Below are 14,356 nucleotides of genomic sequence, written 5' to 3'. Positions count from 1 at the left end.
GCCTCGGCCTGCTTCTCCCTTCCGGCAGAGATGGCTGGGTCTGCCGGTGCCCATGCAACTGTACCTCTCCACACCCCTCCAGCGAGCCTTCCCGCCCTGGCGGGTGGGCTCCGTCCCATGGCAGGCTCCCGAGAAATAGAGGGGCACGCAAATGTCGCCAGTCGGGGAGATGGGCACACGGCCCCCACCCCATCAGCAGGTGCAGCTACCTGGTTGATCCTGCCAGTAGCATATGCTTGTCTCAAAGATTAAACCATGCACGTGTAAGTACACATGGCCGGCACAGTGAAACTGCGAATGGCTCATTAAATCGATTTAAGGTTCCTTTGATTGCTTCATCTGTTACTTGGATAACTGGTAATTCTAGAGCTAATAGTTACAGACGAGCGCTGATCTCCCGGGATGCATGCATTTATCAGACCAAGACCAATCCGGGCTCGCCTGGCCACTTTGGTGACTCTAGATAACCTTGGGCCGATCGCACGTCCTCGTGACGGCGATGATACATTCGGATGTCAGTCCTATCAACTTTCGATGGAACTTTCTGTGCCTACCATGGTGACCACAGGTAACGGGAAATCAGGGTTCGATTCCGGAAAGGGAGCCTGAGAAACGACTACCACATCCAAGGAAGGCAGCAGACGCACAAATTACCCACTCCCTCGGGGAGGTAGTGACGAAAAATAACAATACAGGACTCTTTCGAGGCCCTGTAATTGGAATAAGTACACTTTAAATCCTTTGATGAGGATCCATTGGAGGGCAAGTCTGGTCCCAGCAGCCACAGTAAGTCCAGCTCCAATAGCATATATTAAAGTTGCTGTAGTTAAAAAGCTTGTAGTTGGATCTTGGGATGGAGCTGGCGGTCCACCACGAGGCGAGCTGCCGCCTGTCCCAGCCCCTGCCTCTCGGTGCCCCCTTGATGCTCTTGACTGAGTGTCCTGGAGGTCCGAAGCGTTCACTTTGGAAAAATTAGAGTGTTCAAAGCAGGCCGGTCGCCTGAAAACTTCAGCTAGGAAAAATGGAATAGGACTCCGGTTCTATTTTGTTGTTTTTCGGTAATGGGGCCATGCTTAAGAGGGACGGCATTTTGTGTCGCTAAAGGTGAAATTCTTGGACTGGCGCAAGGCAAACCAAATCGAAAGCATTTGCCAAGAATGTTTTCAATAAACAAGAACGAAAGTCGGAGGTTCTAAGACGATCAGATACCGTCGTAGTTCCTACCATAAACGATGCCGAGTAGCGAGCCTGTGGCTTAATTTGACTCAACATGGGAAAACTCAGCGGCCCGGACACGGAAAGGATTGACAGATTGATAGCTCTTTCTCGATTCTGTGGGTGGTGGTGCATGGCTGTTCTTAGTTGGTGGAGCGATTTGTCTGGTTAATTCTAATAACGAACGAGACTCCTCCATGCTAAGTGGTTACGCGACCCCCAGCGGTCGGCGTCCAACTTCTTAGAGGGACAAGTTGTGTTCATCCACATGAGATCAAGCAATCACAGGTCTGTGATGCCCTTAGATGTCCGGGGCTGCATGCGCGCTACACTGAACGGATCAGTGTGTATCTACCCATCGCCAACAGGTGTGGGTAACCCGCTGAACCCTGTTTGTGATAGGGATTGGGGATAGCAATTATTTCTCATAAATGAGGAATTCCAAGTAAGTGCGGGTCATAAGCGAACGTTGATTAATTCCCTGCCCTTTGTACACACCCCCCGTCGCTACTACGGATTGGATGGTTTATTGAGGTTCTTGGATCGGCCCTGCTGGGATCGGCAACAGCCCTGGCAGAGCGCCGAGAAGACGATCAAACTTGACTATCCAGGGGAAGTAAACGTCGTAACAAGGTTTCCGTAGGTGAATCTGCCAAAGGATCATTAACGGTGGAGCGGCCTGAGCGACTGACGTCACCAGCCTGAATCCCTCAGCTGCCTCCTGCATGCACGAACCCTAGGCACAGTGGCTGGCCCTGAGCTTGCGCGCCCCGACCGGAGGAGTGGTCTGTAGCCGCATGGGGCGCTCAGGTGAGGACTGGGCCTTCGGCGGGCTTCTTCCTCCGGGAGGACCCGACTGACGTGTGAGGGACTGGAGACTGAGGGGTGGCCCCTGTCTCCTGTCCCTCTCTGAGAGAGGCACAGGGGTAAACCAAATGCCAGTGGGCTGGTAACACCCCCCCTAGAACGACCTGTTGCTGGCTGGGCCCTTCTGCGCCCAATGTTCCGGCCCTACCGAGATCCGGGTGACTGAGGTTGGGCCCTTCTCGTGTGGCAGGGAAGCTGGAAGAGAAGGGCCGAGGGGCCTGCAAGGGGACCCCGGCTCCTCTCGGTGGGAGGCTTGCGGGATAGGGAGCTGCCTGGCTCTTCCCTTCCAGCGCCTCTGGCACAGGCAAAGCGGGGTGGGCTGCAGAAGCCAGCTTGGTGCATGGCTTGGGCCGCCCGGCGACAGACAGCTGAGGTACAGGTGGGGCAATCCTCCATTGATGCCAGGTACTCAGTTTGACCCCGTCCCATGCAGCCGGGTCGAGGGGTTTGAAGACTCATGCGGTCCCTCCCAGTTACCCCTGAAGGGACTGGTGGCTGCGGGGCTGCCTGCTCCTGTCGCACCGGGAGCCCCCTTCCTTGCCTGTGGGTGGGTGGAGTGACTCCCGGGCCGAGCGCCTGGCAATGTTTTTTTCTCCCAATGGTGCAGTCTGACTCCCAGAGGTGAAGCCTTGAACAGGGCACCTGGGCTGTCTCGCTGCGCGGGCAGTGCATGGACAGCATCGCCTTCCTGCCGACTCTCCTGCGCCCGCAGGTGGCCGAACGTTTCCAAAAAGTTGTCTGTGATTATTGGCAATGGATTATTCAGCTCGCGCGTCGATGAAGAACGCAGCTAGCTGCGAGAATTAGTGTGAATTGCAGGACACATTGAACATCGACACTTCGAGCGCACCTTTTGGGCCCGGGTTCCTCCCGGGGCTATGCCTGTCTGAGGGTCGCTTGATCATCAATCACCCGGGGCTTTCCCGGGACATGGCTGGGGCCGTTGCAGGGTTAGCTCCGCTTCCCCTTTGTCCCTCCATAAGGTCAGACAACCCCGATCGCCCGTGGCAGTTTCCCTTGCCAGGTCCTGCCACGGAGGTATGCCACCGGCGTGCCTGGCCCACGAGAAAAGGGCCTGGCCACCGGTCCAGCCCGGGCCCGTTCCAGGGTGCCTGGCTGTATGCTGTGCATGGCTGTCTGGGTGTCCCACCAGCTGCCCACACGTACACGCCTTGGGCACCCACCTCCGCTCCAGCTTCCTGTGGAGGGCGAAATCCCTCAAGATCCGATCTAGGGAAAGAGTGGGGGCACTGCCGGGATGCCAGGCCCCTGCTTCAACAGGGGCCTGGCCTTCCCCGGCAACCCCCTTTGATGCTCTGGCGTCATTCTTCCAACTACGACCTAAGATCAGACATGGCGACCTGCTGAATTTATCATATTACTAAGCGGAGGAAAAGAAACTAACCAGGATTCCCCCAGTAACAGCGAGTGAAGAGGGAAGAGCCCAGTGCCAAATCCCCGCCTCGCGTGACGTACAGAAGACCAACTCCCCAGCATCGCTCAGGGGGCCCAAGTTCTTTTGATCGAGGCTCAACCCGCGGACGGTGTTAGGCTGGTAGCAGCCCCTGGAATGCCGGTATTGGGTTTTCTCGGAGTCGGGTTGCTTGGGAATGCAGCCCAAAGTGGGTGGTAAACTCCATCTAAGGCACATTACGGGCACCAGACCGATAGCCAACAAGTACCGTAAAGGGAAAACTGAAAAGAACTTTGAAGAGAGAGTTCATGAGTCCGTGAAACTGTTGAGAGGTAAATGGGTGGGGTCCGTGCATTCCGCCCAGAGGATTCAACACGGCGGGAAGGACGGTGTCCCGGGAGTTCCGGATCCCCTCCACGGGACCGGCGCCCGGGCCCTACATGGCCCCCGCAGGGTGCATTTTCTCCACGGAGGTGCGCCGTGACCGGCTCCGGGTCGGCTGGGAAGGCTTTGGGGTGGCAGGTGGCCCTCAAATCTGGCGAAGGGTGTTACAGCCCCCCTGGCAGCAGCTTTGCCGTGTTCGTGGAGCTGAGGGAGATACGACCGCCTCTGTGCCCTCCCCCGGGCACCCGTCCCCAGCTGCCCCTCGGGGCACACCGGGGCAGTTGAAGGGGAGATGGGCCCCCAGCTCCTGGCGCGACTGTCAACTGGGGCGGACTGTTCTCAGTGTGCTCGACCGCATCGTGCTGCCGGGCGGGGAGGCCCACGCCAGGCACCAGGGGTCTGCAGCAATGTTGGTTACCCACCCGACCAGTCTTGAAACACAGACCAAGGAATATAACACATGCGCGAGTCAAAGGGCCGAGCGGAACCCTGTTGAGCAATGAAGGTGAGGGCCGGCTCGTGCCGGCTGAGTTGGGATCCCGCTGTGCTTCCAGCGGCGGGAGCTAAATAGTGAAGGAAGGGGACCCCCTCTAGAATTTACTTTCAGGTCAGGGAGTAGAGGGGAAAAGAACAAGCAACTGATATAGCTCCCTCTTGACCTATAAATATATTTTTCATTGGAGTGGTCTCTCAAACACAGGGCATAAACCAACGATATCTACACCAAATGTGAATTATTTTTCATTTTATTCCATTTTTAGTACAAAAATCACTTTTTTAATTTTATCATAATTTTCAAATGTGACAAATATAAAAATATATACATATTACAATAAAGCTTCAGAAAGATTATTCTTCACCATGTTGAAGCTATGCATATATGTCTGTTTCAATTCATAAAAACATAATAGAATATATACAACACTGGTAAAGAGCCACACACGCCCACCACATATATACTGACTAAACATCCATCCTATCACATAAACAACAAAAATTATGTCCTATATCATAGAATCTGGTGTCCTCTACATGACCCAAGTCATGTGATTTTAAAAAGGAAAGGAGAAGGTCGATGCGTTTCGGTGGAATTAACAGGAGTACGGACTACCTTCTTCAGGACCAAGACAGATACAGTGCGATATAGGACCTCTACATATATGTAGAGATGTTTTTTTAGGGATGATAGTACTCTAACACGTCATCTGACGGTTAGGCGCAGTCAGATATGAATCCTTTTTAGTCAGAGTGAAACAAGCAGCCAATAGCTTTTTAATATGGAAAAATAGCTGACCACGGCAGGGGGCGGCTATTAGTAGTCAATCGAATTGGTTCTTTTTCTTTTTTCAACGGTGAAGAGGGGACGCCACCATTTTCTATAGCAAGTACTTGCAGTTTTGAGTCTCCTGGTCATCATACGGGTATTCCAGTGCGTTTTGAGCATTCACAATGTCTAATCCCCTTCGCAAGCTGCCACCGCCGCCGCCATCGTCCTCCAGTCTCTTCAGTGATCTGGCGAAGGGTGTTACAGCCCCCCTGGCAGCAGCTTTGCCGTGTTCGTGGAGCTGAGGGAGATGCGACCGCCTCTGTGCCCTCCCCCGGGCACCCGTCCCCAGCTGCCCCTCGGGGCACACCGGGGCAGTTGAAGGGGAGATGGGCCCCCAGCTCCTGGCTCGACTGTCAACTGGGGCGGACTGTTCTCAGTGTGCTCGACCGCATCGTGCTGCCGGGCGGGGAGGCCCACGCCAGGCACCAGGGGTCTGCAGCAATGTTGGTTACCCACCCGACCAGTCTTGAAACACAGACCAAGGAATATAACACATGCATGAGTCAGAGGGCCGAGCAGAACCCTGTTGAGCAATGAAGGTGAGGGCCGGCTCGTGCCGGCTGAGTTTGGATCCCGCTGTGCTTCCAGCGGCGGGAGCACCACCGGCCCATCTTCCCCTCTCTGTCGGGGAGGTGGAGCATGAGCGTGCGTGATAGGATCGAAAGATGGTGAATTATGCCTGGGCAGGGCGAAGCCAGAGGAAACTCTGGTGGAGGTCCGTAGCGGTCCTGACGTGCAAATCGGTCATCCGACCTGGGTATGGGGCGAAAGACTAATCGAACCATCTAGTAGCTGGTTCCCTCTTAAATTTCCCTTAGGATAGCTGGCGCTCGGAGACCCCAGTTCTATCTGGTAAAGTGAATGATTAGAGGTCTTGGGGCCGATACCATCTCAACCTGTTCTCAAACTTTAAAGGGATAAGAAGCCTGGCTCCCTGGCGTGGAGCCGGGAATGGAATGCCAGTGCCTAGTGGACCACTTTTGGTAAGCGGTAATGGTGCTGCGGGATTAACCGAACGCCGGATTAAGGCGCCCGACGCCGACGCTCATCAGACCCCAGAAAAGGTGTTGGTTAATATAGACAACAGGACAGTGGCCATGGAATTCGGAATCCGCTAAGGAGTGTGTAATAACTCACCTGCCAAAACAACTAGCCCTGAAAATGGATAGCGCTGGAGCATTGGGCCCATACCTGGCCGTCGCCGGCCCTGAGAGCAGCGGGCGTTAAGCCACGATGAGTAGGTGGGCCGCTGCGGTGAGCACGGAAGCCCAAGGCGAGGGCCTGGGTGGAATCGCTGCAGGTGCAGATCTTGGTGGTAGTAGCACATATTCAAATGAGAACCTTGAAGGCCGAAGTGGAGAAGGGTTCCATGTGAACAGCGGTTGAACATGGGTCAGTCGGTCCTAAGACATGGGCGAGAGTCGTTTGGAAGGGACGGGGGATGACCTCCATTGCCCTTGGCAGATCGAAAGGGAGTCGGGTTCAGATCCTCAAACCCGGAGTGGCGGACATGGGCAACCTCGCGGTAACGCAAACGCTCCCATGGAAGCTGGCAGGAGCCCCGGGGAGAGTTCTCTTTTCTTTGTGAAGGGCAGGACGCCCTGGAATGGGTTAGCCCTGATAGAGGGGCCCGTGCCTTGGAAAGAGTTGCGGTTCTGGTAGCGTCCGATGAGCTCTCGCTGGTCCTTGAAAATCCAGGGGAGATGGAGTAAATCTCGCACCGGGCCGTACCCATATACGCAGCAGGTCTCCAAGGTGAACAGCCTCTGGCATGTTCGAACAATGTGGGTAAGGGAAGTCGGCAAGTTAGATACGTAACTTTGGGATAAGGATTGGCTCTAAGGGCTGGATCAGTCGGGCTGGGGCACGAAGCGAGGCTTGGCGGGCGCCGTGGATGGACGAGGTGCCTCCCTTTGGGGCGGCGGCGACTCTGGACGCGTGCCGGGCCCTTCCTGAGGATCTCCCCAGTTGCGGTGGTTGCCTCTCCCCATGCCCCCTCCCCGGGGGCGCTGGGCCTGCGTTCTGCCTCGGCCAGCTCCTAGCAGCTGACTTAGAACTGGTGCGGAGCAGGGGAATCCGACTGTTTAATTAAAACAAAGCATCGCGAAGGCCCGAGGCGGGTGTTGACGCAATGTGATTTCTGCCCAGTGCTCTGAATGTCAAAGTGAAGAAGTTCAATGAAGCGTGGGTAAACGAGGCATAAGATGCCACTTACCAAATCAGTGCTGATCACATTTTTCAATACTACAAAAACGTAATTGAGAAAGAAAACAAGAAAACCCTAAATTCATGTCGATTGATTACGAAATTAGAAATCTATGTAAAGAAATAACACTGCTCAAAATAACTTCTGCCTTCGAGGGACTCTGATTTAAAGAAAGCAGTGGGGCCTGATAAGATTGGTCTGAATGACTTGTATAAAGTGCACAGCATGCAACCAAGATTGCTGCCCAGAATTTTATCATCTTGGTTGTTGATGAGAAGAGTACCAGAAAGTATCAAAAAGAACCGATCAATTTTGATACCCAAGAATGTACCAATTAGTGAACTTAAAAAAATAAGTAACTGGCGTCCAATTACCATCGGTACTGCATTCATGAAGTTATTCACAAAAATACTAACTAAAAGGCTTCATGAAGGTGAGAGGTTGTCTCGAGAATCTGACTCTTGCAAAATATCATAAAAGGGGCACGAAAAAACAGTCACTCATTAGCAGTAGTGTTCATAGATATATCAAAAGCCTTCGACTCTGTCAGCCAAGGTCACATTATAAAGAGTCTTGCAAGGAACAGAGTGCCATCATACATCAGAGACATAATAAAAGACTTGTACACTGACTCAACCACATTTTTCAAGGGAAAGAACAACGAAGCAACTCCTGAAATAACAATGAAATCTGGGGTTAAACAAGGTGACTCTTTATCCCTACTACTATTTAACATTGCCATGTATCCTCTGATCTGTGATCTTCAGAAAAACGACAAGGGCTTCACATTTGGATCAGATGGTCTTATTGAGCAAATCACCGCTCTCACCTTTGCCAATGACATCGCAGTACTCAGCAGCACCTGGGAAGGAATGAGTAAAAATCTGAAAATCATTGAAAAGTTCAGTAAAACAACAGGATTAAAACTTAATGTGAAAAAGACACATGGATTTTATATCAGTCACCATAAAGATAAAATCCTGATTAACAACTGTAAACCATGGCAGTTTGAAAAAGAAAATATTGAAAACATTCATCCAGGAGAAAGTGAGAGATACCTCGGATTGAACTTTGATCCACACACTGGCCACACAAGCAAGAACAAAATTAATGAGGTTCTTGTCAATTGGGCTCAAAAACGTTATATTCTACCACTTAAGTCCGAGCAGAAAATAGAAATTGTGTCAGTACTTGGTCCCTAAACTATCATTCAAATTGGAAATGACAGGAACAGAAGCAAAAACTTTAAATGTTCTGGATCAAACAATAAAAAAAGTATGTCAAACATGTTCTACACCTTCCTGCATACACATGTGATGGTCTCCTATATTCAAGTAGATCATTTGGGGTCAGTATACCAAAACTATGTACAGAAATTGGTCTCAATAAAGTCAATAGTTTATTGTATGCTAGGGCAGCTCCAGATCTGTACATAGCTCATTCATTCATGTATGCAGGAGAAGATATGAATGAAAAAGTAGTTAACATCATCAAAACGTACAAACTCAACATTTTAGACAGTAGGTTTCTGAGCTAGGATTTGAATTTGTTAGCAACATATGATTGGAGAAAAGAAGAATTTGAGAAATGGACAAATCTCCCTGTCTAAGGTGATGGTATAAAATACTTAGGACTCAAGCAAGCCGGGCCGAAGACGGCTGAAATGCCAGAAACCGGTCCCCGGAAGCTTGTTTCCTTCCCAGTGTAAGAATTGGCTTTTGTAGTCTGGTCTGCCCTGTTCCCATGATGCACTGGGCCAGGGACAGACTAATTTGCATACAGCTAGGTTCTGAAACTGGGATGGTGCAATGAGCTAAAAAACGGTGTTGGATCTAGCCCTGATCTCTTGACTAGGTGAGAGTATTCTGCTTAATTCAGAGACTCTGTCCATCACCACCCCTTGAGGTATAAAATACTTAGCAAGTAATCCAACCTCAAACTTCTGGATCAGCAAGCATAACAAAATGAAAGAAAACCAGTACATAGCTGCGCTGATGTTAAGAGCAAACGTTTTATATACTATAGAACCATCACTAGGGGAAGAAATCGTGCATTTGCTACATGTAGGTATTGTAATGATGTTTGCGAAACAATTTCTCATATTTCAGGCGCATGTCCTAAAACTAAGGACATTAGGACAAAAAGACATAACAAAATTCTGGAATTGCTCATTGATAGAGCAAAAATGTGTGGTTGAATGGCATATAGGGAACCTCATGTTAAGAATAATCAAGGAGAACTACGAAAACCAGATGTAGTGTTTACCAAAAATGGTACAGCTGTAGTGATTGATGTTTCAATTTGTTATGAAAACTCTCAGAATTCCCTTGAATTGGCATTTTAGAGTAAAGTGAAATACTATCAGGATCTGTCACTGCAAATCAAAAATCTCACAAAATGCAACACTGTAAAATTTCATGGCTTTATCGTTGGATGGCATCATATTTGGCCTCAATGTTATGATGTTGTTCTGGCTGATGTAGGTCTGCAAATTTCATTCCCATTCAAGACAAATGTTTTCCTTACTACTTTAATGGACCCTCTTAAAATGTGCCAAGAATTCATGGACAATTGAGTATCAAGCTTATACTGAGATGTACACTTTCTCACAGCACACATGTCACCCTTATAAAGTATATTGTTTTAACATATAGGTTTATAGTTGACACAAGATTTAGTATAGATGTGAATTTTATAGATGTGAATTTCTAGAATTTTATAGATGTGCTTTTTCTAGTTAGATGTGCAATTTGTAGATGTGTATTTTTTTAAATGTGTGCTTATAACAATTTAGATATAGTTGTGTATATCATACTTATTGAAATGTCTTGAATGATGAATAGGTCTCAAATATTCACATATGACATAATTATCACACATTGATTATTGATGTCCTGCTAATCATATTTTAATTTCTCAGGACTGTTCGTAGACAATTTTAAATTGTTGGAATAGTACTGCAGGGTGTACTATTTCTGGCCTATACGTGATCCCAGTTCCAGTGAGGACAGCGTTCAGTGTGGCTGTACTCTGGAGCGAAAGAATGTTATATTGTTGGAAGCAAAACCAAATTGACGCTGATGGGCAGCATAATAACTCAGAATGAGCCACCGCGAGGTGGAACAGAAATAGCCAAATGCCTCGTCATCTAGTTAGTGAGGCGCATTAATGAATGAACGAGATTCCCACTGTCCCTACCTACTATCTAGCGAAACGACAGCCAAGGGAATGGGCTTGGCAGAATCAGGGGGGAAAGAAGCACTCTGTAGAGCTTGACTCTAGTCTGGCACTGTGAAGAGACATGAGAGGTTTAGGATAAGTGGGAGGCCCTCAGGCCACCGGTGAAATAACACTACTCTTATATTTTTCTCCCTTACCCGGAGAGATGGGGGGCAAGCCCCGTGGGGCTCTTGATTCTGGCTCCAAGCGCCCGGTGCCTGCCCGGTGCGACCCACTGCGGGGGCACTGGCAGATGGGGAGTTTGACTGGGGCGGTACACCTGTCAAACGATAACGCAGGTGTCCTAAGGTGAGCTCAGGGAGGACAGCAACCTCCCGTGGAGCAGAAGGGCAAAAGCTCGCTTGATCTCGATTTTCAGTATGAATACAGACCGTAAAAGCGGGAATTCACGATCCTTCTGACTTTTTGGATTTCAAGCAGGAGGTGTCAGAAAAGTTACCACAGGGATAACTGGCTTGTGGCGGCTAAGCGCTCATAGCGACATCGCTTTTTCATCCTTCGATGACGGCTCTTCCTATCATTGTGAAGCAGAATTTACCAAGCGTTGGATTGTTCACCCACTAATGGGGAACGTGAGCTGGGTTTAGACCGTCGTAAGACAGGTTAGTTTTACCCTACTGATGATGTGTTGTTGCAATAGTAATCCTGCTCAGTACGAGGGGAACCGCAGGTTCAGACATTTGGTGTATGTGCTTGGCTGAGTAGCCAATGGGGTGAAGCTACCATCTGTGGGATTTTGACTGAACGCCTCTAAGTCAGAATACCCCATAAACCATAACGTTACCACAGAGCCTCGTTTGGCCTGGGATAGACGGCCTCTCTCGGGGGGGGGGGGGCGGTGCGTAGAGCCTCTCGCATGGGGACCGAGCGCAGACAGAAGGGGGCTGCCTCCATTTTCCTTAGTGCACCGCATGTTCGTGGGGCACCCGGTGCTAAATCATTCGTAGACAACCTGATTCTGGGTCAGGGTTTTGTAAGTAGCAGAGCAGCTACCTCGCTGCGATCTATTAAAAGTCATCCTCTGAGCCAAGCTTTTGTCTCTCCATGCATGGCCACCCACGGATGCCCTCCTCTACCACACTTAGGGGTGGGTCACGCTGCCACTGTGCTGGTGGGAGGGACATGGAGGGGGTAATGAGGGCCTGCGGGAGGCCACCTCCACCACATGCCCTCCGGCACAGGGGCCCTCCCCCTCCCGACTCTGCCCCACTGGGGTGTGGGGATGGGGGCCACCATCCTTTGCAGGTCGGCAGGGTGACCAGATGGCCTGGGCCGGCCGGGCCTCCCCTTCCCGCTGCTCCCGGGCATGTCGAGCAGAGAAGCGAGCAGCAGGAGCCCCAGGGAAGGAGCATCCCAGTCGGCTACCTCGGAGCGCCTGTCCACCCTCGCTGGACTGCAAGAGTGACTGGGTACGGCACCCCCCCAGGCTATCCGGGCACTGAGTCATCCCACGTCATCTGGTCACCTGGCTACATGACCAGATAGCCCTGCAGACCGGGCGACCAGATGGCCATGCAGGCCGGGTGACCAGATGGTCTTGTGAGCCAGGTGACCAGATGGCCCTGCGGGCTGGTGGCCGGGCTAACTCTAACTTTTGTCCCTCCCCAAAGTTCTGTAAAGTGGGTGCTTAAATGTCAAGAAAAATGGGCTCCCCGGGCAGGCCATCTGGGAGAGGACGTGGCCGGGCTTAACCCTCCTTGGTTCCGGCTGAAGGTCCAGGTGCTGGGGACAGGGGGTCCACCGGGGCTCTCCCCAGCCTGGCTAGGGTTCAGAAGCAAGGACCAGGCCTGGGGCTTGAGCTTCGCTCTGCAGGCCATGGGGGTGCTGGAGCCTCCCCGTCCTGCAAGCCAGCAGAGGGTCAGGGCGTTCATCGGGTCCAAGGGAGGTTCTCTCCAGCCTGGCTATGGTTCGGAAGCAGGGACCGGGCCCGGGGCTTGATCTCCACCCGGCAGGCTAATGGGTTGCTGGAGAACCCCCGTCCCGCAAGCCCGTCCAGGGTTCGGGTGCTGGGGACAAGGGGGTTCCATTGCGGGCTGGGGGAGGCTCTCTCGGGTCTGGCTTAGGGTTCGCAAGCTGGGTATGGACCCGGGTCCGGGTCCGGGGCTTGAGCTCTGTCCGGTGGGCCCGGTGGTAGGGGAACCCCTCTGTCCTGCAAGCCATCCGAGGGTACGGGTGCTGGGGACCTGGGTCCACTGGGGCCTGGGGAGGATCTCCCCTGGCCGGGCTGGGTGTTGGAAGCAGGGACCAGGCTCGGGGCTTGAGATCTCCATCCGGCGAACCCGGGGGAGCGGGACACCCCGTTCAGTAAGGCAGGAGCTGGGGTCTACTGGGGCCCGGGGAGGCGCTCCCTGGCCTGGCTAGGGTTCGGAAGCTGGGACCGGGCCCGGGTCTTGAGCTCCGACCAGCGGGTGCCGGGATGTGGGAGCCCCCGTCTTGCAAGCCAGCCGAGGGTCCGAGCGCTGGGGACGATGGGGAGGCTCTACAGCCCTTGTTTCCCACTGAATCATACACAGTTCCAAACGACTGCTTACGATGCCTGCTATGCGTTCATGGGAGTCTGACCGATTCGGTTGGGATGCTTTCCGAAAGAGATCAGATTTGGCCCCAAAAAAGCGTAGGCAATGTATTCAGGCAATCAACCCGAGATCTGCAGGGTCGATTCTGATGTCGGTCGGATGGGAGTCTGACCGATTCGGTCAGGATGCTTTCCGAACGAGATCAGAATTGGTCCCGCGGGGTCGATTCCGATGTTGGTCAGAAGGGAGTCCGACCGATTTGTTCTGGATGCTTTCTGAACGACATTATAATGGGTCGTTCGGAAGGGCTCCAAACCAATCGAATATCGGCTGCCCGAGCCTGATTCGTCACCCTTTTTACCGACCGAATCGCGTACACAGCTCCGAACGACTGAGGGGACAACTCCGTCCTGCTGCTCCCAGGCGGTCTGTCTGGACTGGGCAGGCATCTCATGAGTGTCAGGGTACCTGGGCGGGGGACCCCCATTCACAGCCCCGTCCTTTGGGACTGGCCATTTGGTCGCACCTGCCCCCCCCTCAGCCATCTGGGTGCACCCAATGCTTTCCAATGGGTCCACCAGATGGCTGCTCTTCCCTGGAAGTCCCGATGAGGGGCCATTCTCCTCCCCGATCCCAGCGATGGCTCCAGGAGGTCAGGTCCCCTCCATCACTCGGTGATCGTGGTTTCCCACAAAGAGGGGTAGCCTTCCTCCGGATTACTAGGGGCAGGGTATGTTGGGACACCCCTCCCCTGCTGGAGGTTCTCTGCCGGTGACCAGATGGGCTATGCTCAGACAACACCTCTCCTCTGTCCGGGGGCTCCAGCCCACTGCGTGGCAAAGTGCCTGAGACGAGCTCCATGAATCCCAGGCAGTCCTCCCCCAGGCGTCCGAGACCGAGAGCTTTGGTGGTTCTCCTCGTGCCTGAGGCCCAGCTGGGGTCCCTGAGCCCCCAGGGAAGCAGAGCCCCCGAGCCCTGCATGGGCAGGCAGGAGCCCAACCGTGAAGGGCTCAGGGCAGACAGATGGGAGTCCTTTTGGTCCTGGCCATCTGGTCGCACCTGTCCCCTCGGCCATCTGGTCGCACGCATTGCTTTACAATGGGGCAACCAGATGGCCGGGCAGCCCTGGAAGTCCTGATGAGGGGTCATTCGCCTCCCCGATCTTAGTGAGGGCTCTAGGTGGTCGG

The 14,356-nt window shown here is 52.5% G+C and overlaps 1 non-coding gene and 2 pseudogenes across 1 annotated transcript; all 3 read left to right on the top strand.

Moving 5' to 3' along the window:
• Positions 1-206: 206 nt before the first annotated feature.
• Positions 207-1,881, top strand: LOC144765523 (18S ribosomal RNA; annotated as a pseudogene).
• A 943-nt stretch (positions 1,882-2,824) lies between these two features.
• LOC144764513 (5.8S ribosomal RNA) lies at positions 2,825-2,978 on the top strand. Its single transcript, XR_013596583.1, has one exon. It is a non-coding gene; the product is annotated as a 5.8S ribosomal RNA (ribosomal RNA).
• Positions 2,979-3,419: 441 nt separating this feature from the next.
• Positions 3,420-11,691, top strand: LOC144765599 (28S ribosomal RNA; annotated as a pseudogene).
• The last annotated feature ends 2,665 nt before the right edge of the window (positions 11,692-14,356 follow it).

The sequence above is a fragment of the Lissotriton helveticus genome, chromosome 6 (assembly GCF_964261635.1).
Source record: "Lissotriton helveticus chromosome 6, aLisHel1.1, whole genome shotgun sequence".
Lineage (NCBI taxonomy): Eukaryota > Metazoa > Chordata > Amphibia > Caudata > Salamandridae > Lissotriton > Lissotriton helveticus.
This window is presented reverse-complemented; position numbering and strand designations above follow the sequence as displayed.